The sequence below is a fragment of the Corvus brachyrhynchos genome, unplaced genomic scaffold (assembly GCF_000691975.1).
Source record: "Corvus brachyrhynchos isolate BGI_N302 unplaced genomic scaffold, ASM69197v1 scaffold56, whole genome shotgun sequence".
NCBI lineage: Eukaryota > Metazoa > Chordata > Aves > Passeriformes > Corvidae > Corvus > Corvus brachyrhynchos.
The window spans coordinates 9515370-9540283 of NW_008238664.1; the positions used below are offsets into that span (position 1 = coordinate 9515370).

General features: G+C 37.1%; 1 long non-coding RNA gene across 15 annotated transcripts in view; it reads right to left on the minus strand.

Annotated features, from left to right (window-relative positions):
• The window catches only part of LOC108447571, a 115127-nt gene that overhangs the window by 56709 nt on the left and 33504 nt on the right, over positions 1 to 24914 (minus strand). For 14 of the 15 annotated variants that reach the window (XR_001863215.1, XR_001863218.1, XR_001863216.1 and 11 more), the window contains 2 exons: positions 22002 to 22345; positions 20954 to 21090 (listed from right to left, as the gene is read on the minus strand). This is a non-coding gene — a long non-coding RNA (uncharacterized LOC108447571). The remainder of the gene's footprint in view (positions 1 to 20953; positions 21091 to 22001; positions 22346 to 24914) is intronic. The other variant, XR_001863224.1, reaches the window with a different exon arrangement.

Here is a 24914-nt window from a genome sequence, read left to right on the forward strand (position 1 = left end):
TGCTGAAACTTAGGCTTGCCCCACTACTTTAAAAAAAACACAGTCAGAGAATGAAATATCTCAAGGAAAAATTACTGTATCATGAAAATAGGGAATTTATAGAGATATACGCAACATTTAATTACGTGAAATAATCACCACATATTTATATTAGTCAGATTTTCCAAGAGCTCGAAGCTCCCCACCTAAACCCCACTTATCATGAGCTGAGAAGTTAGCTGTTTCTTATTCCTACCTAAGAGCCATGGGAATTCCTCTGCAATCTATTGAAAATATCATTTGTCTATATACTGGTATCTACTTGACTAAAAGAAAGCTATTGAAAGAACCAATTCTGCTAGTGTTAATTTGCTACAACTTTTTTGTCATGAATGAACAAAAAATTGCTCTTCTATCCCAATAAAGCAGAAATACAAACTGCAGGAAACAATTCCTTCAGTCCTCATGGAATATGCATTAAAAGGTTCAACAAAAGTTGTTATCTCAGACCGTACATTTACTATTAAATTATTGATGAGCTGCTTCTATTGTCATTTGTACTTCTGTTACCAGAAATTAAAGCAAATACTAAATTTCTAAATACACCATGTCTAGAAATAAAAAAGTGTTCATAGGCGCCAGGATTCCCTGCAGTCCCAAAGGGATTTTCATAACCTCACAGGTATCTTCAAGTCCTAGAATTTGCATTCTGCTTCTCGGCTCAGCTTGCAGATGTTTAAAAATACATGCAAACAGACAATTCGCTTTTGGCTACACATCTAAGAGGTTCAAACATCTGAATTATTCTGTCTGACGTCAACTACAATTTATGTGCCAAATTAGGTTGAAATCGAGCTGGGAAGAGCTATGAAATACTGAGATCTTTGGTGCTTGGGAACTTGAGGCTATTTCTGACCAATGTGCATCCTCTCAGATCTTCTTCCAGGAAAAGGAGGCATTTTCAGGAACCAAATATGAAATATAAACTTACAACTTATGAATCTGTAGGCTTCAGTCATTTAAATTTTGCTGTGCAAACAGATATAAAATGTGGATTAGAATAGCAAAATTTTGTAAGAGTGTTCCTTGGATTTTGGAATTCTAGAAAACAAAGGATGCACATGCCATCGTATGCACTTGCATGCCAACAAGATTTGCAATAAAGACAAAAAGACATGTTTCCCTGGGCTTTAACAATCTATATCGCTATACTGTTTAACATAACCAGAAAATATTTTCCAGGAACTCGGGTTCAAGGCATCTAAGAGGTATACATCTAAGTGGTATAATTCCACCAAAATGTTGTTATAGTGTATAGATGCAGTACTAATTACACATATATATATACATACATATATATACACACACACACACATATATATATATATATGTTTCAGTATAATTTAGTCAGTTACCAAGAGAATTAACATCCATCCCAACATATATGGGCTAATTTTTGCACAATTCAAAATTGTGAACTAGTAACTCAAATAAATGTACTATCTTTAAAATAATATTCCATAAATTTCTAAATGATGGAGAATATTTCATATTCTCTCTCATCTCCTGAAATTTTTCAACACAATTAAGGTAGAGCTAAAGAAAACTCAAGTGATTCTCCTCAGGGATTCATGTTTAAGTAAATTCCCAACCCCCAGCTGAAAGGCATTTTTTGCTTTCTATTTTCTTGGAACAGATAACACCAATATTAAAACTAGTCTTGGGAAGGGTCAACTTGAAACAGAATTAACCATAAATGAAAATGCTAATTAAATTAGCATTTTTTTTTCTTTACTAAATATACTGAACTTCGAAGTCCAAGTAGGGATTTTAAAAATCTAAAATAGTTATCAGCCTTCAGTATTGTTAATGTCTCTCCCACTCACCTCATCCCCACCAGCTTCCCAGTCTTACTTCTTCCAGGAACAGAGAAAAGAACAGTGAAAGAACACTGGGAAATGGACCAAGATGCACTTGTAGATATTTGTTTTAAGATTGAAGAACTCAACAGCATAATTCACTATGTGCCAGACACATTTTTCAGAAATAATTAGCATACTAGCATAATCCTGAAATTTAAGCCTCAAACGTGCTTTAATGAGCTGACTCCAAAAATGTTCAAGATTCCCATCTATCAAGAAGCTACAGAAAAAAAAATTAGTCTAAGAAGTGATTTCTGGTATTTTTTCCTCCCTTTTAATAGAAAATCAAACTTCAAATAGATTGGATTCAACCAAAGCCCTCTTTCTTTCCCAGTACAAAATTAAAAAGAAAAAAAAATCATCCTTATCAGGGAGAGAAAGAGAGTCAGAATCTAATAAATCTATCTTGTCTGACACAAAATTACAAGTGTGACGTAAAAATCTAGCTAGTCTGACAAAAAATTAAGCTGCTCCTAGTATAACTTTAAAGAATACAAACCATCTCAAAAGCAAGAGAGGAAATCACAAGAAGTAGTTTCTAGAGGTATGAAAGTGATACCCCAGTTGGATTCATTCTGTAAGCACAGGGTGCGATGATAACAAGGTAACTGAATCCCTACCTGAGACTCAGAGCTGCATGAAGAGCAGAAGACTCTGGTAACAGATCCAACTTGCCTGATCACTACAGGTTCCTGATGAACACCTGTGCATTTCCTCCTTATGCAAATCAGAGGAAAAGGCCGAATACTATCATTTGAGAATTTATTTTCAGTGCAACCTTTAAGAAATACAGAACTCTACACAGAAATAAACATCTCATTTCTGGAGAAGAAAAATCCAGGCCCCCTGCAAGAATAGCTTTGCCAGTACTGTGTATGCTTGTCCTTGACCATGTCTCAGACCAGGCAGTTAAGGATGATTATAAAACTAGAGACATATTCCTCCCACTTTCTGGTTAAATTGGAGATTTAAACTTAACTTGAATGAGCAGCTTCATGACAGCTACATTTTATAGCCACCGTGATGTCTACCCTCCAAGAACCTCACTAATTCCATTTTTAACTTACAGCTTTGTCCTCCTTAATTTCTTTTTGCACTGAGTTCCACAACTCCGCTTCACATTGCCAGGAAGGGTTTTAAAACTTGTTCTTCCTGGGCAGCAGAAGAAACATTATCTGGCTCTTCTCTGGTCACCTTCTCCTCACATGTTCTGGTGTAAGGAGAGCCAAATCTGAATTAATTGTAACATAGGACAGGGAGACTTCTTTTTCCCCCCAAATTCTTGTTTCAACCCGTTCACCCTGTGAACAAAGCAGTAAATTCCTCTTCTAAAAAACTCTCTCCTTCCAGCACGCTCCTGTCAGGAGGCTTATGACTGCTCTAGCAGTCAGCCCTGGTATGTTACTTTGGTCCACAAGTCTTACTTTCCTGAGCTGACACCTATATCTAGTTATGACTATTTAAATGAACCATAGTATTTGTGAGCATTAAAGTCACCACACAGGAAAGCCCTCTGACCTGCTAGCTGATTCCTTTATCTTAACAAATGTTCAACCTGGCCAAAACTGCCACTTTATACACAATCTCAAGAAAGCTGAAGGCTCAGGGACCTCTCAGAAGAGGTAAAAAAACCTCGTCTGAGGTACAGCACATTTGCCTTGAGCCCTACCAAAAAGACTAAAATGGAGGGAAAGGAAATTGATGGAGAATGATAAAGTTTAAAAATAAGACATAATTTCTTCCAATTAGAGAGAACTGATGATAACTGAACCAATGGCCAAGGGAACACATTTGTCTATATTTCACTAGATTCATTAAATCACTTAGTGTGACGTGGAAGATATGATAGTTATAATGAGATGGCATAAAGAAGGGAAAAAATAAGATTGAACAGTAGAAAACACCATCAGTCAGTGAGATTTGTCTTTAAACATTCTCAGAAATGTAAATTGCATTGACAGAGAGGACCATCTCTTAGTTTAACTAAAGATAAGAAAAAAAAAAAACATTTAAAGAGATAATTCCACATGGAGGGGGAAAACAAATTAAATATATTTTCCAACATGCTTCTGTGCGTCTCTTCTAACAAAAGCTGTGCAAATCTGACCTCAGCCTGAAACAATCTCTACAGAGTTGCAAATACTGATGGATGGCTATCATATACTCACCAGGCACACAGTCCTGTGGAACATGGATAATTTGAGGGAGGAATCAGATTAGCTCAAGTTGCTTCAAGGCCCCCTCCTCTCTCTCTGACTCTCTCCCTCCAAGGGCACTATCTCACGTGAGTGCAACATTCCAGAACAATGAAATTGGTAAAGCAACAGAAGAAAAACTCATGAGGGTGGATTAAAAAAAAAAACTTACACAGAAGCAAAATTGCTTCCTAAATGTCTCTTCCAAAAGAAACATACAGAGAAAATGTTAACATTTTCTCCCCACACCCTGAAGGTGCCCTGCAGTAGTCCTACTGTAAGTTAACACTGTTCCATTTCTACACACATGTGTTAGGACCTATCACATGAGTATCTAAGCGAATGATATCAAAAATGTTATCTTTTTTTCCCTTAGCGTGACTCATGCCAGCTGGACTAGTCTAAAAAGTATTAAACATCATTAAATATATTAAATTTAAGCTTAAATTGTGCCAGCAGGGCTAGTTAAGAAAATAAAAGAAAAAATAATATTTTAATTAATTATGTTCCCAGGTTGTGGTGCTGGGTGCTACCCTCACTACTTTCATACAGTCTCAATTATTTCCATGAATGGATAGGTATGTCTACCAATCCTTCTGGCAGCATTTCCACTGCTGTTGCTTGGCGCAAGATTTAAAAGGAAATCCAGGAAAGTCCAGAATGTGCTATAAAAATTAGGAAGTATTTAAGCACCTAGATCACCTTCCCAGGGGACCTTCCACACTTACCTGACTTAAATTTCATGGACTGTCCCTGGAAAGTGCCCTGCTTTCTGTACTGACAGCAGTATAACCCTACTTTTTTTCCGACATCTAAGAGATACTCAAAATAGCAAGTTCTTACCAGCATGGTGCTGTGGAAGACAAATTTTAGGACCAGAGGGATTATTTTACAGCAGTAAAAATCTACTGAAAATTGGTTTTACATATTATGGTACCTACACCATTGCAACATTCAATATTTTTATGAGTATTCTAAACACATACCTGTATATATGTACAAACACAGCAAGCTACAGCAATTGATGTGTTTTGTGGTTGGTTTGGTTGTTGTTGTTTTTTATGAACTAATGATGTTTATAGTCTTAGAAGCTTTTCAACAGTGACAAATACAGTATTTGAAAAAGTCAAATTGTGTATTGCATGTCAAATCTAGCATGCCTCTGGGAGGACAAATCAGCATGTGTTACACTTTCAAGTCTGCAAGCACAACTGTTAAGTATATTATGATCAACAGGAGGAATGCAGAGTACATCAAAGGGAAAAATAAAACTCCTGGTAGATAGTAACCATTTTCTTCTTTTCTGTAAGAAATACTAAGATGCTGGAAATTGCTCATACTTAAATCACTATTAATTAAAATAAGCCTTAGCTACTCCTTCCTCAACGCCCTACTCCTTTTCCTCTCTCTGCTTCCAAAACACAACTGAGAAAAAAGAGATGTCTGTGTAATGGAAACCTACACAACTTCCAACAATTTGAATTTAGAAGTAAATGAAATTTCTTTGGTTTACACTATAATGGTGCTTCAGTTTTGGTAACTTTTTCTAAAGGTTATTGAATTTTTGTACGACACTTTAGAAAAATTTTTGCTAAATGCACAGAGTTCAAATGCCCTCCTTATGCCCTTTTCCAACAAAATAACTTTTCTCATTCAACTTAATCAGACACTGTTCTCTGCTCCCACTTGTCCACACAAAGAGATTTTTTTCTCTAAAATTTCAGAAGTGCCTCTCAGCTGAGGTATGAAGTGCAGGAGTTTATTCCAATTGAACTTTACCTAAATCAACCAACAGTGCTCCCAGTTCCCACAAACAGCTGATTTCTGATCTTTGCCACCACTTTGTTTCTCTGGGGAGTTTTCTCAGCAGCATGGCACAACCACATGTTCATAGACATTCCCATCAGATACACAAGTGGCTTTGGGGAGAAAATAAAGACTCTGGGTGCAATATGAAAAATAGAAATATTCCTGCACACGTGACAGGACAGAGAAGGCAGAGACCACACTACCTCTGCCCCAGGTTTCCCTGGATTCCTAAGGCATTGGTCAGAGGGATAGAACAGGACACCTCAGTCTGAGAAGAGGCACACAGATGCAAAAGGGTATCAACTAGCTGGTTTTCTCATTCTGGTTTAGCATCAGCATGGATGGGGACTGGCATATTATATTAAGTTGTGGAGTTCCCACTTCTCTTGAGTGTACTATTTTTTCTTTATTTTTAATTTCTTGATAGATTTTTAAAAATTGATTAAGAAGCTGAGTCACAATCTCATCTAGCTTCTCTAATCTAAAGGTTAATACAAGCATCCAAGCATCACATTAACATAATAGCAGCAAAAATCAATCCAGCATGAGACTGAAAGCACTAAATTCACCCTTAATTCCAATTACAGCCTGTTGTTCAAGTTTTAAATTTTATGTAAGAAATTGATACGATCATAATTTCCCACCTCCTAAACCCTTTCAGGAGAAAGCAAAAAAAAAAACAAAAAAAAAACAAAAAAAACCAAAAAAAAGCAAGTAAAACAGGGACTTGGCAAAGAATTCCCCTTTTCACTGATACATGATGACCTTCTTCTAGATCTTTCTTGGAAAAAACTTTATAAATTTTTTCTTGAAATATTCTAATGTCTACATTAGAAGTTAGTGTAGGGACAACGCTGTGAAGGATAAAGAGAAACAAAACAGATTAAAGGGAATAACAACCTAGATCTTGTTTGCAATATGAGTACAACACACCAAAAAGTATTTTGAATGCAGTAAAATACACATGCATTTTGCCACAGCTAATATCTGGTGCAAGTTCACGGCTTAGAAAGAGCCTTTGTGCCATCCTTGAAGTTACTGCATTCAAAAGGACGTAAACAAGAGTGGAAAAATACCTTTAAAATGCATTTCACGTTTTCTTCTAGTCCGAAATTACAATTACTACGCACTTTGTAAGCCTGCAGCCAGTTTTAGTAAACTGCTACTTACAGGTCTTGCATGACAGCCAACAGATGAAAGTGGTGAGTGAGAGCTCTCATTCACTGCTGCCGGCAACCCACTGCCTTTCTGATTTCTTTCTTCAGAAACAAAGATTAGGTGGGGGAAAATAAGGTAAAGGGTTATTTTTAAAAGTCCTTATTTTCAAATCACTATCCAGGAGCTGGCTGAGTTGCGCTCCTATTAGCTGTCTCTCATCTTCCACTTCTGTCTCCATAGAAACCTTGCAGCAGCATCTCCTGCCTCACTAACCTGAAGTTTCAGATTTGGCTGGTGCCAAGCCTGGCTGGGCAAGCTGGGGGAGGATAAAGGCAGCACCCCTCCAGTGCTGAGGTTCACGCTGCTGGCCCCGTCACACAGAGACTCTGCGTACAAAACAGAGAAGTCACCTCTAACCCATTGCACAGACTGAGGCAGAAGGCTCATCCCAATCCTAGCTGCTTCCCTTTTCTCCATCACCCTCGCACAGAAGAATACATGATGATTGGGATTACGTAGCTCAGTATCCCTCCCTTTCACTTATTTTCCAGACTTTGTGGGTTTTAGTTTATGAACTTTTTCTTTTACCTGCTTCAACTTTTCCATTGCTATTATCCCAACTGGAATATACTAAAAAAGTGACATTTTGAGATGACAGCTATGAGGCACCAGGTGGCCAAAACTGAGTAGTCAAATGCAAAAGAAGTTACTACTCTCTACAGACTGCCCAAGGGGACTACTAAAAACTCCATGATGGGGAATTGCTCTCATCAGAAGGAGAGGGCATGTTCAGGGAGACAGTCCCTCAGAATGGTTTCCCCTGCCAGCCCCAGTTAATCTCATTTCATTTGAGTAAATTGTTCTTAAAATAAAAAATCTCTGCTCTCGGGCACACAAACAGGAAGAAGTGGGTTACGGAAACAAAAACACAATAACAATGTCTAGCAACTTGCTAACAACAAGGGAGACTACGGAAACACTCAGCACCGCGTAAGGGGTGACAAAATGTATCCTGTGAAACCCCGAGAAAGGAGGGGCTATCCTCCCATGTTTCAGAACTACTTCAACAGTATATGAACACAGTTTCTTCTCTTTGTAGCTATTAGGCCCTGCAGACAGTTTCTGTTCAAGAGATACGTGCACAGTGTGCCAGAACTCTGAACAATCTACAAGAAACAGAACTGATTTTTTATTTTGTTTTTCCAATGTATTAAAGCCTCAACCTCTATATGAAATATGTACTTACTGAAAAATCAAACCATGGGTTACAGAACAGATTTGGAGCTTTGGTGGGTGTGGGTAAGTCTAGAGGTTGCACAATAATACATACACACAAAGAGTAAGTAGTAGATATTCCTTGTCTATTGTTTTCAACCAAATGCTAAAGCAAATTGACAATCCAGATGTGTGTTGCTGTGCAAAGAATGTATCTGCATATTGGTTTTTATTGTATCTAGAGTTGTGAAGAATTTCTAAATATAAAGAATGTGTAAGGACAAATACTAGCTTTTAAGTCCATTTCATGGACATGGAAGGTGGTGAACAGAAAGAAGAAATGTCAGATTTGTGCAATAACAGTTTTGAACCAATGTGCTGAATGCAGATAGCAGTGACCACAAGTTATTGTCGAGATGATGGTTATTTTCTGTGACATCAGTACACATTTAATCACATTGGCAAAATTTTTTGTCCAAACCATTTAGTAGCTCCTGCTTCCAGAAAGAAATTTTCTAAAACCATGCACTTCAACCTACTAGCAAATAGTTTGTTTTCTAATAAAAATTTTCAAAGGTGTAATTTATGGGGAAATAATACTCAGTATTATGCTTTTTTTTTTTTGGTGTCTGTTTCACTTCACTGAATGTTAGGTGTGAATTTGTGTTCTCATCATAGAAAGAAGAGCAGTCTGCTCAAATCAGCATTCCTGGTATGGGACAATACAGTTGCCATCTGTGTCAATGCAACAACCCTGCCAAGACACGCCAAGCTCGTAGTTTAATTTGACAGAGAATCTTACAGTGCCCCCATCACACTCACTCTCTTTCAATTTACCATACTTCCTCAGTGACGGAAACCAAATGTTAAACAGCAAAATGAAGGCTGGTTCAGTTTCCAACAATGAGATCATTTTTCAAAGCTATGATTTCCAGCTGAGGGCCAAGTGAAGGTCTTGGATGCCTTCATTCTCCATTCTTAGATGCAAAGGCCCTGCCACAACAACAGAAATGCAAATTTTTAAGAAGAAGATATTAAACAGTAATAAACATAATATAGCTACACGAGTTATTTGTAGAGATCATGTTGCTGCCCAGATAGTATAATTGCTCAGCAAAATTGAAAAATTTAATGTTGAAAGCTGAGAATAACACTACAAAAATTAATTTCTTCATTCAAGTCAATGCCATCAGCAAGGACTACACTGCCACCATTTTCTGATGCCACAGGCCCAGAGGAAAATGACAGCTGTTATTGAAGATGATGATTTTGTAGAAGTGCTTGAGGATTTACTAGCACAAAATGAAAGAGCAAACTTCTACCTCTTTAAAGCAGAGGGCTGGAACCCATGCAATCAATAACAGTAGACTGAACAAAAGCAGAAGAAGCTAAAGGAAATACCTTGACAGACTAGAAAAAAAAACCCACAGAGGTAAGAGACACCTCTGGAAAATTTAACCTATCAATTTTAGTAGTGCACCTGCAATTTAATCACAGCATGGCACATTTAGAGCATTGAGAATTGAAACTAGAATTCAAGGGGGTCTACATTCTCATTCAGGTTTAAGGGAATAATATCTTTCTCTAGCAGATTGACCTACAGACTGTTCCAAATGCTGTTTTTGCAAGAAATGACACTAACAGTGTGGAGCAAGAAACACCGGATCAGATCCCTTTCATGATGCAAGTGGAGAGAAGAGAAGCATCCTAATCACAACATTATTTGACACTCAAAATCACCAAGGCAGATGGCTTTTGCTCCAAAAAGTGCAGGAGCAAGAAGGGCAAGGGAGTGTAACAGAGCTGCCTGTCCACAAACACTGCTTTAGCTCCTGCTGAGGGCCCAGGATGGACGCAGCCCAAAGGGCTGAGCTGCACTCTCCAGCCTCGTACCCTGCTAGAGCTGCCTCTCCAATGCAGACACCAGGATGTGAGCAGCCATGCAGTCAGCTGGATCAGGTGATTGATCCATCTGAAAACTAACCCTACAAGGGAAAGAAAAGGAAGATCAGTTTTCAGTTGATCAGCAAAGCTTTACAAGCTCTTTCTACAACAAAGAGGAGACAGGACCAGCAGTTTCTGTGGTACTGCTGGCCCAGGTCAGCAAAGCTGCTGCAATGAAAGGCTCCTGCTCACTCCTTCATGCACACAATCATAGTGCTGCTAACCAGGTGACCCTTCCTCAGGTGCTTCACATCACAGCAGTATTTAGTTGAGGACAGCTTGGCCTGCAGTTCAAGTAGATTCAAATTACAGAGCAAGTGGCCCAAAATATCTCCAGCCAAAGAGATGGTAACTACTTCTTCCTTGCATTCTGAAGAGAGAACAATGTGTCACCCTGTACTTGGAGCATGAAAATATTTGATATAATTGGTCAACAGTATGATCAAAATGATTGAAGATGATGAAATTGACAGAGAGAGAAAAAACGAAGTGCTCTTGCTTAGCCAGGCTCTGGTAGAATGTATTGATTTACAGCAAACAAAACAATGTGGGAAATAATATTCAGACAACCTTGTGGGTATATTTTGGTTGCCAGCTCATTTCAACAAAATGGATGCTATTCAAAGCCGCAATTCTCACAAACTTTAAGTAACCACACACACATTCTCTCTATATAAACACACAGAAATTAATATTAAGATTATGATAGAGGGTAGAGAATTATCAAATAAACAATAAGAGAGGAACCAAAATTAAGGTTGATGATGAAATCAGAACTGGACCTCATTATCTATGTTTAATTACACAACTGTCTTTTTTCTCTTTTTGATAGGACCCCTATCTCATTAAGTGCACAGGAAGACCATTACTGAGTAATGGATTATTTAATACAAACTACTCTCAAGCATCTTTGGTCTGCAGAGTGATATACAGACAATACCCACAATGAGAAGGAGAGGAGGGATGACACATTGATGATACCTGGGTCAACCATAAGATGTTGAAGGGGTTTGTGCTGTTCATCATCAAATTTAAAAGTCCTCCTCTGTAGGCAAAATAACAACATGAGCCACCCAGACACTGAATCCTCTACAAGACTTTAGTCAATAAGATATCTCAAGAGAGAGGCAAGAACTGTGGAGAGTCATACACTGAGCTATGGCAAATTACACCAGGAAATTAAGAGTAAGAATGCATTAGTAGCTGAATACAAATGCATGTGTGACAACAAACATTGACTGTGATAGAGACAAATATGTGGTGTTTGCTTGTGTGAGAGCAAGAGGATTGCCCCCAGCCTCAGGTGGGTGACTCTGTTGTCCCAGTTGAAGGGAAGAGGAGCCAAGGCCTTTTACCAATAAACCCAATACTGTGCTCAGTATTTATGGCCAGGGGCAAGAGCAGGCTGGGTAAGACAGACGTTATCTGGAAGCTACCTCATTTGGTGTCCCCAACATGTGAACTGTGCCAAAGCTGCCAGAAAGGTCAGAGGAAAAAAAAAACCCCAACACATTTAGTTTATAATTCCTTTGCATTATTTACTTGTGCATGACCTACTGTAGCCTAGTAGGCATAGAAAAAACCTTAGCCAAAATTAGGTGTACCTTTCAGAGATTTATTCTTGTATAGTTTCAGCTTCATCCAAAATTCAAAAAATCAGGGGAACTGGTTTTACATGTCACAGCTTGCTCACTCTTGGTACATGTGAGAGAATATGTGTACATGTCATGGAAAACATGAGGGAGAGAAAAGGAAACCAGCAAGATTTATGATTATGCACTTATTTATACATATTATGACATATTCCTTTATTTTGCTTTCAAAGCAAACTGTTAGTTAACAGTTCACAGTGAGTATATCCAAAATATATACATGTTACTGGCAAGATTACATGCAAAATCATGCATTTAATAGAGCAAAAATGCAGGGGTTTTTCACTCTTTTACCTTTATTTCAATACCTGGACTATGAATTAGCTAATAAGGCAGCTGTTGACAAGAAAAAATAATGATTTTATTCACAGATGACCACTGATTAAAATAAGATTATAATTTTTTCCTGTTTTCTTGCAACAAATTGCAATTTGATGGATCTTACTTATATATTTTCATAAATGAAAAGTCTGCTACAAAAATTAAAACTGTACTGCCAGTAAAGGAAACTTTTTTCATAAGCTGAAGGAACTCCCAAAAAATAGTAATGATTTTTTCCTCTCAGGTACTCCACCGAGGTGGTAATGACAATTTTGCCAGTTAATCCACACTCTTTTATTATGATCTACTGAAACACAAAGAATGTCTGCATTCTCTTCTTTTAAGCAGAATTCTGTAGCTTTGCAGAGAGTACTTCATACTCGCATTTTAGATGACCAAATTGTAACAAGAAGAGTAAGGATATACTGTGCGTCCTGATCCTACAAACCCTTACTCCAAAAGCAATTTCTGCCTCTGCAGTAAGAAACCAGTTAACTTAAACACAGGTGTTCAAAAGACAAAAGATATAAACCCTTCAACAAAGCTTCTTTAATCGCTGTCCTATCAAATGAAAAATTTTCATTAAGATTAGTGAACTAGCTATTCTTTCCTTACATTTGTAGAAACAAATAGTAAACACTTAAATCACATTATAGTAAAAATAACTTACTCTTGATTAGTATTTTTAATTTTTTTTTCTAAGAGAGTTCTCTTTAAAAACATGGTCTTTTTGTTTGGTAGTGCTTATATTAAATCTCATAAATCTACTTCCAAGTGCAGGACTGATTTAAGAGTTTCTTATTGTATAAAGCAGACAGTAGGTGAACCCTGGACTATTACAAAGCACCTTTACCAAAAAAAAAACCAACCAACCCAGGTTAGTTCTGTAACTAACATCCCAGACCATTTTTAGCAATAGCTGCTAATAACTCTTAAAAGCCCTGAAGCAGTAGCACAATTGTGAACTAGCCCCAAGGAACTACCTCTGCAAATTCTGCTATCAATCTGATGCTGCAAAGCAGCTCAGTATTTCCAGAAGCCTTTGTAAATTCCATCTCTGAGAATTGATTTCAACAACTATCATCTACTGAGTATAGGAGGAAAATCTGTTACCACTGTAGATTCAAATTTTAAAAATCCACCTCAGGAGGACTAAAAATTGCCTCAGTTAAAATACTAACCCTCACTGTAGCCTAATATCGAAAATAAGCTATGAAAAGAAATCAGGCTTCTGGAAATACTACTTTTTCTTCTAATACACTAGTTTTAAAAGGCATACAGCTGAAGAAGGATTTTTGTCCAAAGCTATACAGAACTCTATTATATGCAGCTATTCCTTACATTTTTAAAAAGAAAAAGTTTTGGGTTTTTAAACAATACACTTATTATACTGTCTACGTATAGTAAGTACTAAGATCAACAATTGATCTGATTTTCCCTCTATGGACTAGTAAATCTACTGTAGCAAATTTTGCAGGAGCCATATTAACACCCAGCTTCATATAGTTTTATGTATTTATTACTACTCTATCTAAAAAAAAACCTAACAAAAACACCTAAATAATAAGAAGAAGAAGAATGACCAAAAACTCAGCAAAATATTTTGCTTTTACTACTGTGTATTCCATATCACATTTGTTCAGTGTGTGTGCATCTTGAATGGCTACCAGCAATTTCCATGCAAAAAAATTATTACTCGTATTATAAAAACCATTCTATATTCTCAATTACCTCTTAGAACAGCTTATACTGAAAAAAGTTCTAATATAGATGAAAGACTAAGCACCACGCAGAACCGCACAAGTAGTACATGTCTGGAAGTTTCATATATCTGCTATTACTCGAAAACAAGGAACTTGCCTAGGAAACTGAGAATTTCCTGCAGCTAAGACACAGTTTATTTGAATGCAAATACTTCTACTGTTAGTAATAACAAAGTAGCAGGCAAACAGCATAAGAAATCATATTCGTGACTTTTTAATATCTGTTCAGTGTAAATAAATTCATAATTGATCAATTATATATTCAGGCGGGGAAACACAATGCTAGCGTTTCATTGTCCATGGACACGCAGTCTCATCACCAGAGAGCACAAATGAAATGCTAATGGCAGAGAAGATGAATGCCAATTTCCTTCACTTTGCTCCAACTTTCAGTGGCTCTCTACAATAAAAGATAGCTATTTGTGGAGACTGGCTTGTTCCATACCATTAACTCAGAACAAAACATATTTTTAGTGGGACAGCAGTGTTTACTTGTAAGAACTGATGAATTGTACACCACCATTTATCACTTGTAGACAAAGACATTCAGGCACAATTTTGGACATAAATCAAGGTACATGCTCCTAAATAAAAAAGGGATTGCTTAAGTCCCTAAAACTGCATAGATTGAGGTCAGATTGGCCATAGCAACCAAGAATGGTACTTAGGCCTTCAGTAAGACTTAGCAACCAATAAATGAGCTCAGATCTCTTTTCATCTCCACTGGTGTGAAAGCCAAAATTAAAAAGATTAGATCACGCTGCACCCATCACAATAGACTTCACAGTGAAAAAGTCATTTCTAGCCTTTGATTCACATCCAATAAATAACATTCATCCCTTCCATAATGAAGAACTTTCAAAGTAAATTGAATCTCCATAGTGCTGCTTTCCCTTGCTGCACCATATTTACATAACAATATATCACAGGAAGCTCAGAGTGGATCTTGCAAATGGAAGACATGTCTTTAGCACTGATTACACTATACTCAGCTTTAAAATGCTTGCCATTTAAACATAATGCACTGTAGATTATAATAAATAATAAACAACACTTTAAATCTTGTGGTATGAAACTTTGACAATTTCAATATGGAAATTTCATAGTAAACAGCTCCCTCCCCCTTTCCTTTGAGTCTTTCCATTTGAGGATATCCAGCAAATTCTACTTTCCAGGAGCACTGATCATACTATCTATCTGTCTCGCGTTTCCAGGAAAAGGGATAGTACATTATTTCATTTTTACTGCCTCTTTTCACACTGTTCCTCTTCTCTTTTATATATCTTTTCAAGTACTCAAACAATTCTTTTTAATGTTCCAAACACATCAGTAACCTATTACTCCAATCTCACACAAAGCACGAAGTATTGCTCATTTTCCTCTCCCTCGAGCAGTAGTTATTTGTAAATAGGTGAAGCTGATCACAGCTGCAGGAATCTAACACAGATCTAAGACATGAAATCAAAAAACACACCCAGCAAATGTTTGTGTTGTATTGCCACTGTATGCCCTGTATTTCCCATGCTCAGCTTGTCATTATTAAAACTGGATTGTCATTCCCTTCTTACTGCAGGTTGCATAAATTGATGTTTAAAGGAGTGTTCGACAGAAATATATCGAAACAAAAATTCTACACCTAATTAAAAACATGCAGGAATAATTTCAGCCCTCTGCAGCAACAACTCATGTAGATTATACTATGTGAACTCAGCAGGGAACCTCATTAATTTTTAAAACTCTCTGACCCTAGTGCAGTTAAGGGTGTAAAAATAATTACAAATTAGGGTTGAGGGAGCACTGTTTTAATATTGCATGTGGGCTATCAGCTATACAACATTTTATCAGATATGGATATTTATGATAGCTAAGCATAATTTTAACATAGCCAAAATAAATTTTAAAAATGCAAATATCTTATATTTTCAAGTATATAACTATAGTAGCCACCACTTGCACAAAAAAAAAGCCTGTCTGCAAACATTCTCTTAGCACAAAGCACGACAATTACAGATTAAACGCTAGTAACAGCCTGGATACGGCAGTAAACTGAGATATTTCTATAACAAGGCATGTTTGCAATCTACCAATTTCTAACTTATTTAGAAGGCTATAAAATACTTGGCAGAGGGTATAAATAGTCTCTCTTACCTAAAACTTGTCAGAAGAAAGATCCTTCTTCATTGTTGTCACCTCCAGTGCCCCCTCTTGCCACCATGGAGATTGGTTCTGCTATGTTTATTGCTCTGTGCCTCAGTTACAGCCGTGACACTAATCTGCCCGCACAGACCAGCAAAGGGGTGTGTGTGGGTGTGCGAGTGTGTGTGCGTGTGAGAAAAGAGAGCCTGCTGACTTCAGGACTGGGAACCTAAACCTCAGGCCAAGTCAAGGCTGAATGAAAATGATCAAAGCTCTGTCCCTCATCAGCAGAGTAGACAAGATTTCTTTCCCCCTCCCAATGAGAAGTAGGGCTGTCATTAGGGATTCCCACTAAAAAGCCTCTAACAGAGGCAGACCTTCTCCAGACTGCTAGTGCCTGCCCAGCAGCCCGTGCAGAATACAGGTAGCTATTGTTCCTGAGACAGATATGTAGCCAGCCACTCAGACTCTGACAGATCTCAACAAACCAGTGAGCCTGCCTTCAGTTTAACTCTTTATTTACTAGCAGTTCACTTTTTACAAAGATTTCCTTTTGCCCTGGAGAGGAAGGGACCGGGAAGGGAAAAAAAGAAAATCAGTAAATTGTTCTAGCTTTGTTAAGAAAACGGTTTCATGTACATAGGCAGGAATCCTATGCAAATTTAGGAGTACTGACTTTCATTTTGAAATCTCATCTAGTCTGGTGCTGGACAACACAGCAGTAGTACACTCCAGCAGTAAAACAGGATTCCAGTCCTGTAAGGGAAATAAGTCCTACTCTGCCTTCCTCTGAATTTTCATAATTCATGGGGATCTAAAACTGTTGGAATAGATAACATACATCCTTGCTCAAATAATCTAGGTATTAAGAAACAGAGAAATTTAGTGCAAAAGCTTCAGCAGTCTTTCCACCAGACATACATTTTAAGCATTGACTGAAAAAGAAGTTAGCATCTCCAGGACAAAATTGTGCTAGAGCAAGTAAATAGCAATTAGCTGGCATAAAAAGCAGAGATACTCATTTCAGTCCCATAGCAGTTATATATTTCTATAAGGAGATTTTATTTGCATAAAAATTTCTGGGTTTTTTTTTTTAATTTTATATGACATGGAGCTTAAGCATTTATTTGCAATGACATGGTCAATGAAGCTGTTAGAGGAAATATCCTGACATTTACACTCTGTGCTTGACTTTTAGGAAGTAATGCATTTTTATATGAAAAGCTAATCATTCTTCACTCTGGATAACTATTGTATAAGTTCAAGCCAGGTGCAGACTTGAGCTCTAAACCACTTTTTTCCCTTCTTCTGTGTAAGTCAGTCTTAATTCCATTTGAGGCAGATTGCAGTAGGATGTGTATATGCATGGGTATGCTTGCATTAGGGTGGGTGGCTTGGATTGCTTTAAGGCAAGTTTAAGGTGTAAAGGTTGAAGATTACCAGCAATGTTTTCAAGTGGCAATACAATCAGATTTATAAAATGCACAGTTTAAAAAAAAAAAAAAATTGAGACTGCTAACACAAGCGCAAATTAGAGAAATGATGTCAAAAGCAGTATTTTACCCTGACAGACTCTATCAACTCAGCCTTCCTACCCATTACAAATACACAATCATTTTATCAGCAACTTCATGCTAAAAACATGCTAAAAAATCTGCGTGTGCTTTAATTTGAAAGTTGCCAGTGGTCACTTTGGAGTGTTTCAAAGCAACCTTTTCTGCATGTTTGAGAATTTAATTACATTCCTACCAAAATTCCAGGCGTTCAGAGCCATTCAAAATTCTTCCAGTGCAGCAAGGAAACAAACAGACAAACAGGAAAGCAAATCAGTTCTTTTCAGTGTAACGCCCTGTGTGGCAGAATACCTCTAGTCTACTCAGTGCATTTTAAACAACCAGGACTTTGCATTCAGAAACCTTGTTGCTGTTTAATTCCAGAATATCTCTTTCATATCAATTGGAATATAGTCCTTAATGACAGACATAATCTTTGGACTGTACTTTTTATCATCAGTTTAGGTAAATGCCTGGCATTATATAGGAAAAAGCTTTCAGTTACAAATATGTTTGCAATTTAATAGTGTTCTTAAACAAAAAGATTAATTTATTATGAACTCTGCAGCATTGTGCACCAGTTTCCCTTCTATTGAGGAAACTAGTAACAAACTCTTGCCACTAAATGGAATTTTAAATTTCTGGAGAAATATATGCCAGGAAGATCTTGTGCTACTGGTGTACAGCATGGAAAAGCTGTGAGAATGTGGCCACGTTACCGTCTGGAAACACCTACCCTGCCCAGCACGTGTACTCTACTGCCAAAGGGAGACCACCAGTACCATGCCATGGAAAGCCTGCTTTGAAGCCCTGCCAAGGACCACGTGACAAGCTCCTGAGCATGGTCACATTTGATTTCAACCTCTGGCAAGGCCCTGCTAAGTGTTAATAACCCTGGGGTATTTCACCCTGAATCAAGAATCCCACACATCTTCCAGTGCTGTGTTGTCCTGGTATGTGCTCATCTGCTGCTGGCTTGCTATCTCCATGAACACACACACGCAATTCAAAAGCAACACAGTATTACTAAACACCCCTTTACAGGAGGATGAGAATGAAAACTTTCTGGAGAGAGCTCTTGTTGGAGCTGGGCACGTCATGGGAAGACAGAGAAGCTGCCACTTGATATGAAGGTGTGACCTCCTCCTCTTCCTCAGAAACCCTCCCTGCTTTTACTGGAGCAATCCCCAGGCTGTGTTCATGAGGGAAACATCTTTCTTCAGGTTTTGAGACAAGACTGGGGAGGAGTATTCTGTCCAAAGACTTTCAGTCTTTGGAGGTCACCTTTGAGAGAGACAATGGCCACTCTTCCCAGTCAAGTCTATCCCAAGTCACCAGTAATAGATGTCTTGCTGTAAAGTACACATTATGGGATTTATGTAAAGGATGATGTTTGTATACACTGATTAGCCCTAGGGGTTTTTTTTCTCTCTCTCATCTTTTTCTTTTATTTTAAACAACAAAATCCACACAAGCACAAAGTGGAAGGGAAAAAAGGGGCCACTTAAGGGGGAGGAAAAGCAAGGCTTTTTCCATTTTGCTTTTTTTTTTTTTTAATTGTACAAGTCATCTACTAAAAGCAAGTATTATGGGCACAACATTGGGTAACTAATCTCATGTACCATGGGATATTTGAACAGTTTGAATTGATTTCCCAAAAAGAGAGCATAAAGAAAGTTAGGTATGTCGTGCATAACAATTCTGCATCTGAGAAATTTGCTTGAGAACAGACCGCTGGAGTCATTTCTTTCAGCTAATCCACACAGCCCCACTTTGGCAAACAAAGGCACACACCAGTGTCACGTATCCATTTTCCTTTGGAGATTCCATTTTAATGATTCTGTAGTAAATATCTTTGTATTGAGAAATTATTCGTACCAGCTATGAAAAAAGCACTGTGTTTCAGTAACTGTCTTAGAGAGGTGAAATGCACATAATGTATTCAAATATGCAACCTCAATTAACCTTTTGCCTCACTTTGCGGACAAACCTATCTATAAAAAGTGAGCTCTCTCGGTGATGAAAAGTCAGTTTTACAACTTCACATTGTTTGTGGCTAGTTCCCTACAGAAATGAATGTAACAGGAGGCGATCTTCATGAAGTGCAATTCAAATTTAACTCATTGTTATTCTTGATCTTCATTTCCTTAATATAAAAGCTAGTGTAAAACATCATATAAGAAAGCACTGGTGTTTTTTGTTTTTTTTTTTTTAACGAAAACATGTTTATTTATTATGTGGTAACTAGACTTCATTTATCTCAGAAAATACTGAAAAATATAAGATAGCAAACATAAAGATATAAAAATATTTCTACAGAAACCAGTACATATTTTGCTTTGGGTGTAGGCAAGTAAAGTATGTAGTTTAGAAAAGAACTTACGATTAACATACATTGAACTATGTTTGCATACTGCAATATAAAACAACCTGGAATTACAGTTGATAAAGAATCCTTAACCTTTCCAAAATTTGGTATGTATATTATTAACGAAATTGCTCTTCTTTAAAATGCTGTTCTAAAGAGCACAACTTTTTTTCCCCTCAACTCTTTCACAGAAACATAATTAGAGTATTGCATTCTCCACTAGATGCTTTGTGAAACCAAATGTCAGGGATTACGACTCAGCAAGATAATTACAAACATTCTACATAAAGGCATAGGAAACCAGCATCAGAGGTACATTTCACCAGTTCACATTCCTCCTACAGATTACATGTTTGATATGTGATCTGTTGGAGAAAATGAATAGAAGGTGACAGTATCTTCTTTTTTGTTCTCCCCCAATTACTTTAGAGTTAACATCAGTAGAGCAAAGCACTGTTCAAATATATCCTTTTCTTTTTGTAAAGTTTCAGACTCTGAGTCCCAAATACATACTTTGTAAAGCTTCCCTAATGAGCCCAAACATTAGCTAACTAGTAGTACATGAATTATAGCAACAGGGCACATTCACACATGTAGAGTGAATTAAACTATCTCTTTTTGATAAAGTTTACTTTTTAAGTCAATCTTGTATCCAGTCCCATATAAAGACAAGAGATAGAATAAATAGAACGAGATATTTTCTTTATAAAATCTCCAAACAAAAAGCCCACAAAACATACCCCAAACCCCCAAAACAATATCAACACTACCCCAAATGTGTTGAACATAAATAAGATTCCCCCCCCCACACACTTCCTTAAGAACAGTGATTTAACTAGGCACACTACATCACAGATATTCCAGTTTGACAATTCACTTGTTAGCAGGAATTAACATTTATCACTTGTTTTCATCACCTTGGATGGATGTGGACTTACCGTTTTAAGCACTGATCCCTGGGAGCTGCTGCTTTTTGAAGGAACACTTTTTGAAGTAAAGTAGCTGGATGGAGAAAGGCAAGTCAGGACTGCCCCTGTAGCTTCAACCTGCCGTGGTTAGTTTTCTTCCTTGGAATCTTTTGATAAAAGCCAGAACACAACCTGATTTATTAATGTAGCAAAGTCATTACAATTCAGAGCTAAAAATGTTATTGGACTTCCCTCCAGCTAGTGCTGTTTAAGCAAGCCTTTAAAAAGCAATTTAATTCCATTCCACAAAGTCAAATTTCCTCCACAGATAATTGGTTTTCATTGTATGTATAAAAAGCTGCAATGAAGCCAGTAAGTCAAACTATATCTTTTCTTACAGTTATATTTTTTACTGAAAGACTGACCTGCTTCTGACAGGATTGCATTGTCTCTGTTTTTCTACTGTTAACCTGGAATCTTTCTGTTGGTAACACAAGCATACACTACAGTAGCATTCACCAGTGTACTATGAAATCCAAATATAATCAAGAATTCTTCTGGCCTCTCACATTTATAGCCAAATAACTTTGTGTTGTCAGCTGTCATAGATTAAATCTTCATATATAAACTTATTCAATAGGAGTTAAAACATTCACACTGTTTTGAGACCTTGAAACAGTCGGAAAATACTTGCCTGGCTTGGGTCATTACCAGCGTATTTGAAAACTGCCATTCTAAAACAAATATTAAAGCCTGGTTTTGTGTATTCATATATAACATACAATAATATGTATTACCCGTGGGCATATTTATATTCCTAGAGCATGGGAATAACAGTGCTCTTCTGAGCATCTTGAAAGATCAGACTTGGAAAGCTTGCACACTAATAACAGCACAACAACAAAAAAAGAAATCCTAAAGCTATCAAAGTTGGATATGCAAAAATAGGCATGAAATTCATCTATCATTAAAAAACTTCACAAAAGCCCCACACTCATACAAATCTTGCTTATAGCAGACACTTATAACTAAAAACAATCTTCCATCTCAAGCAGCCAAATGCAATAAAAATACTTACCAGATATCTTCCCTTGCTTTGAATTCATGTATTTATCTTTCTTTTTCTTTTTTCTTTTTTTTCTTAACAAGACAAGGAGATTCACATTTAAAAGCTGTATCAGTTACTGTCCTCCTGCTCCCGCAGCTCTTCAGTTGTAGGTACGGAGGAGCCTGGCTGGTATTGTTTTGAGATAAAGAGAATGGCCCGTGTGAGCCAAGATATTGTGTACTGTCTGATGATCTCTGCAGCGTTCTTAAACTCCTCCACCAAGACAGGTATTTTTTTTTGCTGTCTGTTGTCCAAACAGGTTCATCAGAGCTCTTACAGCTGCCTTCATTTTTCAGTTGTGGAGGCCCTATGTGCTGAGAGGAGAGAGGTTTCTTTCTCTCAGTATTTATTTGCTTTTGGATTGGAGGAAGAGGCTGAGAGATTTTCAATTTGAGATCAAAGACAAGCACATGCAATGGGACGAAACACAGTTTTCTCAATTGTGCTCGGAATAGTAGTCCCTGAGTTCCCACATTCAGTGCTCTCAACTCTACAAGCTTCACAGGGTAAAAAAGATGGATAGTTATATATATACGTAGACATACACACACACAGACACATATTTTAAATATATTAGTTTTCCCCCTTGCAGCACTGCAGTCTCTCTATTGTCAAATAATAACTGTATCTGAAAAGAAAGCACTTAATAAGGCTAAGGTCAGACTGCTTAGACTTGGCATTTGCTGCGATAACAAATCAGAGATGATAGCATCGTACAGATTTATGAATTTTTTGCCCCCGCAGTCACAAACATCAGACGTTTACTTTATAAAGAAAGCTTTTAGATTCTTCCTGCAGTTTCCATAGTGATTTCATTTTTTCCCTTTTATCACAGATTGGCTGAAGTACTGCTACCCTTTGTGCTTTAAAAGGCTTGTGCTACCAACTGTCGATATAAAGGCACTGTAGCTAAAGCACACATGCAACACAAACTGTCAAAAATAATTGAAATAGATAAATACTGGCTGAAAAAGATTTTGGTATTTTCTCTGCTTGTCCTGAAGTGTACAGTAGAATAGTATTTCATCTGAATAAATGTAACTAACTTGAGCCAACCACACTTCTGTTCTATTTCCCATAACCTACAATACTTTTATTAGAGTACTTGTCACACAAAAAAATTACTTTCTTCACAAAAAGTTTTAATACAGCCTACATCAAGAAAAATGCCTTGTTTGTGAGATATAAATGAAAGCACCTTCATTCATTTTTGGAATCTTCTAAAGACATTGCTTATGCCAATGACATTCTTCCTATAAGAAGTTTATTCTTTTAGAGAACATGATGATTTAAGGAACACTTACACTGTTTCTGGCAAAGCAAACAACACTCTCTCTTGCTGGAAAGGTAACCACCTTTCAAAGTAAGCCTAAAGGATTAGTTTCTGTTTAACCCCTCGCTTAACAAACCATCATCTTCTCAACGAAACAGAACTCAGCTAAGTAAACACCTCTATTCAGTTATCATTCCTTTAAAAATGTAATCTTTAGGTTGCAGAATGCAAGAACAGTATTTCCCTATCCCTCTTTTAACCAGCTTAATAGAAACTGGGTGTGAGGTTAACCCCAACCATTTGCTTCACTCTCGGGAGTTTCTATACTTGTGAGTCAAAAATGGTCTAACATTCAAAATACTGGATTCCTATCATGTAGAGAGAAATATATTACAAAAACTTTTTGAGCTGGAATTTTTTCAGGTGATTATAAAAATAATAAGTTTCTTTACTTTCATACAAAAATGGAAAAGTTCACATGGACAAATATCTTAAAAACCCACAGAATATAGTAGGCTTTACCAGATATTCTAATTTGGGGGGGGGGAAAAGAAAAAACAGACTACTTCCTTTTGGATGCATTTATGACAATTATTTATTTCCAACGAGATTATCTACAGAAAGCTACCAAGCTCCCTATTTTATTGTCATCTATTTATACAGGGAATTATACAACTGACTTTTGCTGTTGGGATATTAAAATCAATAGGGATCCACAGCCACTAAGTAGGCACTAACTGTGAGCATGAAGTATGTTAATACTTAAATAAGGTTTATTGGAAAAAAGAATTTGCAGCAAGGTGTAAGCGAAGGACTAAATGTAAATAAAAAGCTGAGAGTTACTAAGATTGTGTTGATTACTGACATACACCAAAAGTGGTCCTGGCCAAAACTGGTACAGAGAGATGCAGCAGTTTTTGGAAAGATGCAGAGACAGCTGTTGCTGCCTTGGGACATGAGGGTGGGCTAGATGAGCTCCCTAAAGTCCTGTTACCCCTTGGCAAGCAGACACTAAACTGTCCCTTGTAGCAAACCTGACAGAATCTGAACCTACGCTTCATACCTATTTTCCCCCAGAACACTCTCAAGGACCATTTAATGAGCAAATTAAGCACTGTGTTCAAGTAATCAACATTATCTGACTCACAATGATAAATATTGTCTTTGTGCAGATTTTTAATGCATTGGGGGGAAAAAAAATAACCCATGCTAAACATTAGTGAGTAGAACCCTGACTTTCCAATATGAGTATGACTTTTCACACTCCCTGTTTTAAACATTATAGTTACTTTAAAATCCTGCATGCACACATACCTCAGCACAAACCTGAATCATCAAGGAGAAATTCTGTGCAACAATGCAGATCCTTAAGAATAATTCATCAATAAAAAGAAATATGAAAAGCTTTTTCTCTGAAGGAGTAAGGATAAAAAAATGTCTTTTCCAAAACAAAAATCTTTGAAGTCAGTTTCATCCTGCCTAAAAACAATAAATCATGTTCTCACAGTACTTTATTCCCAAACTTTACATATATAAGATGTTCAAATGGTTTCTGTAAGATTCACAAGGTAACTGACTTTCTGGGGGTTGTATGAAACTGTTGAACTTAT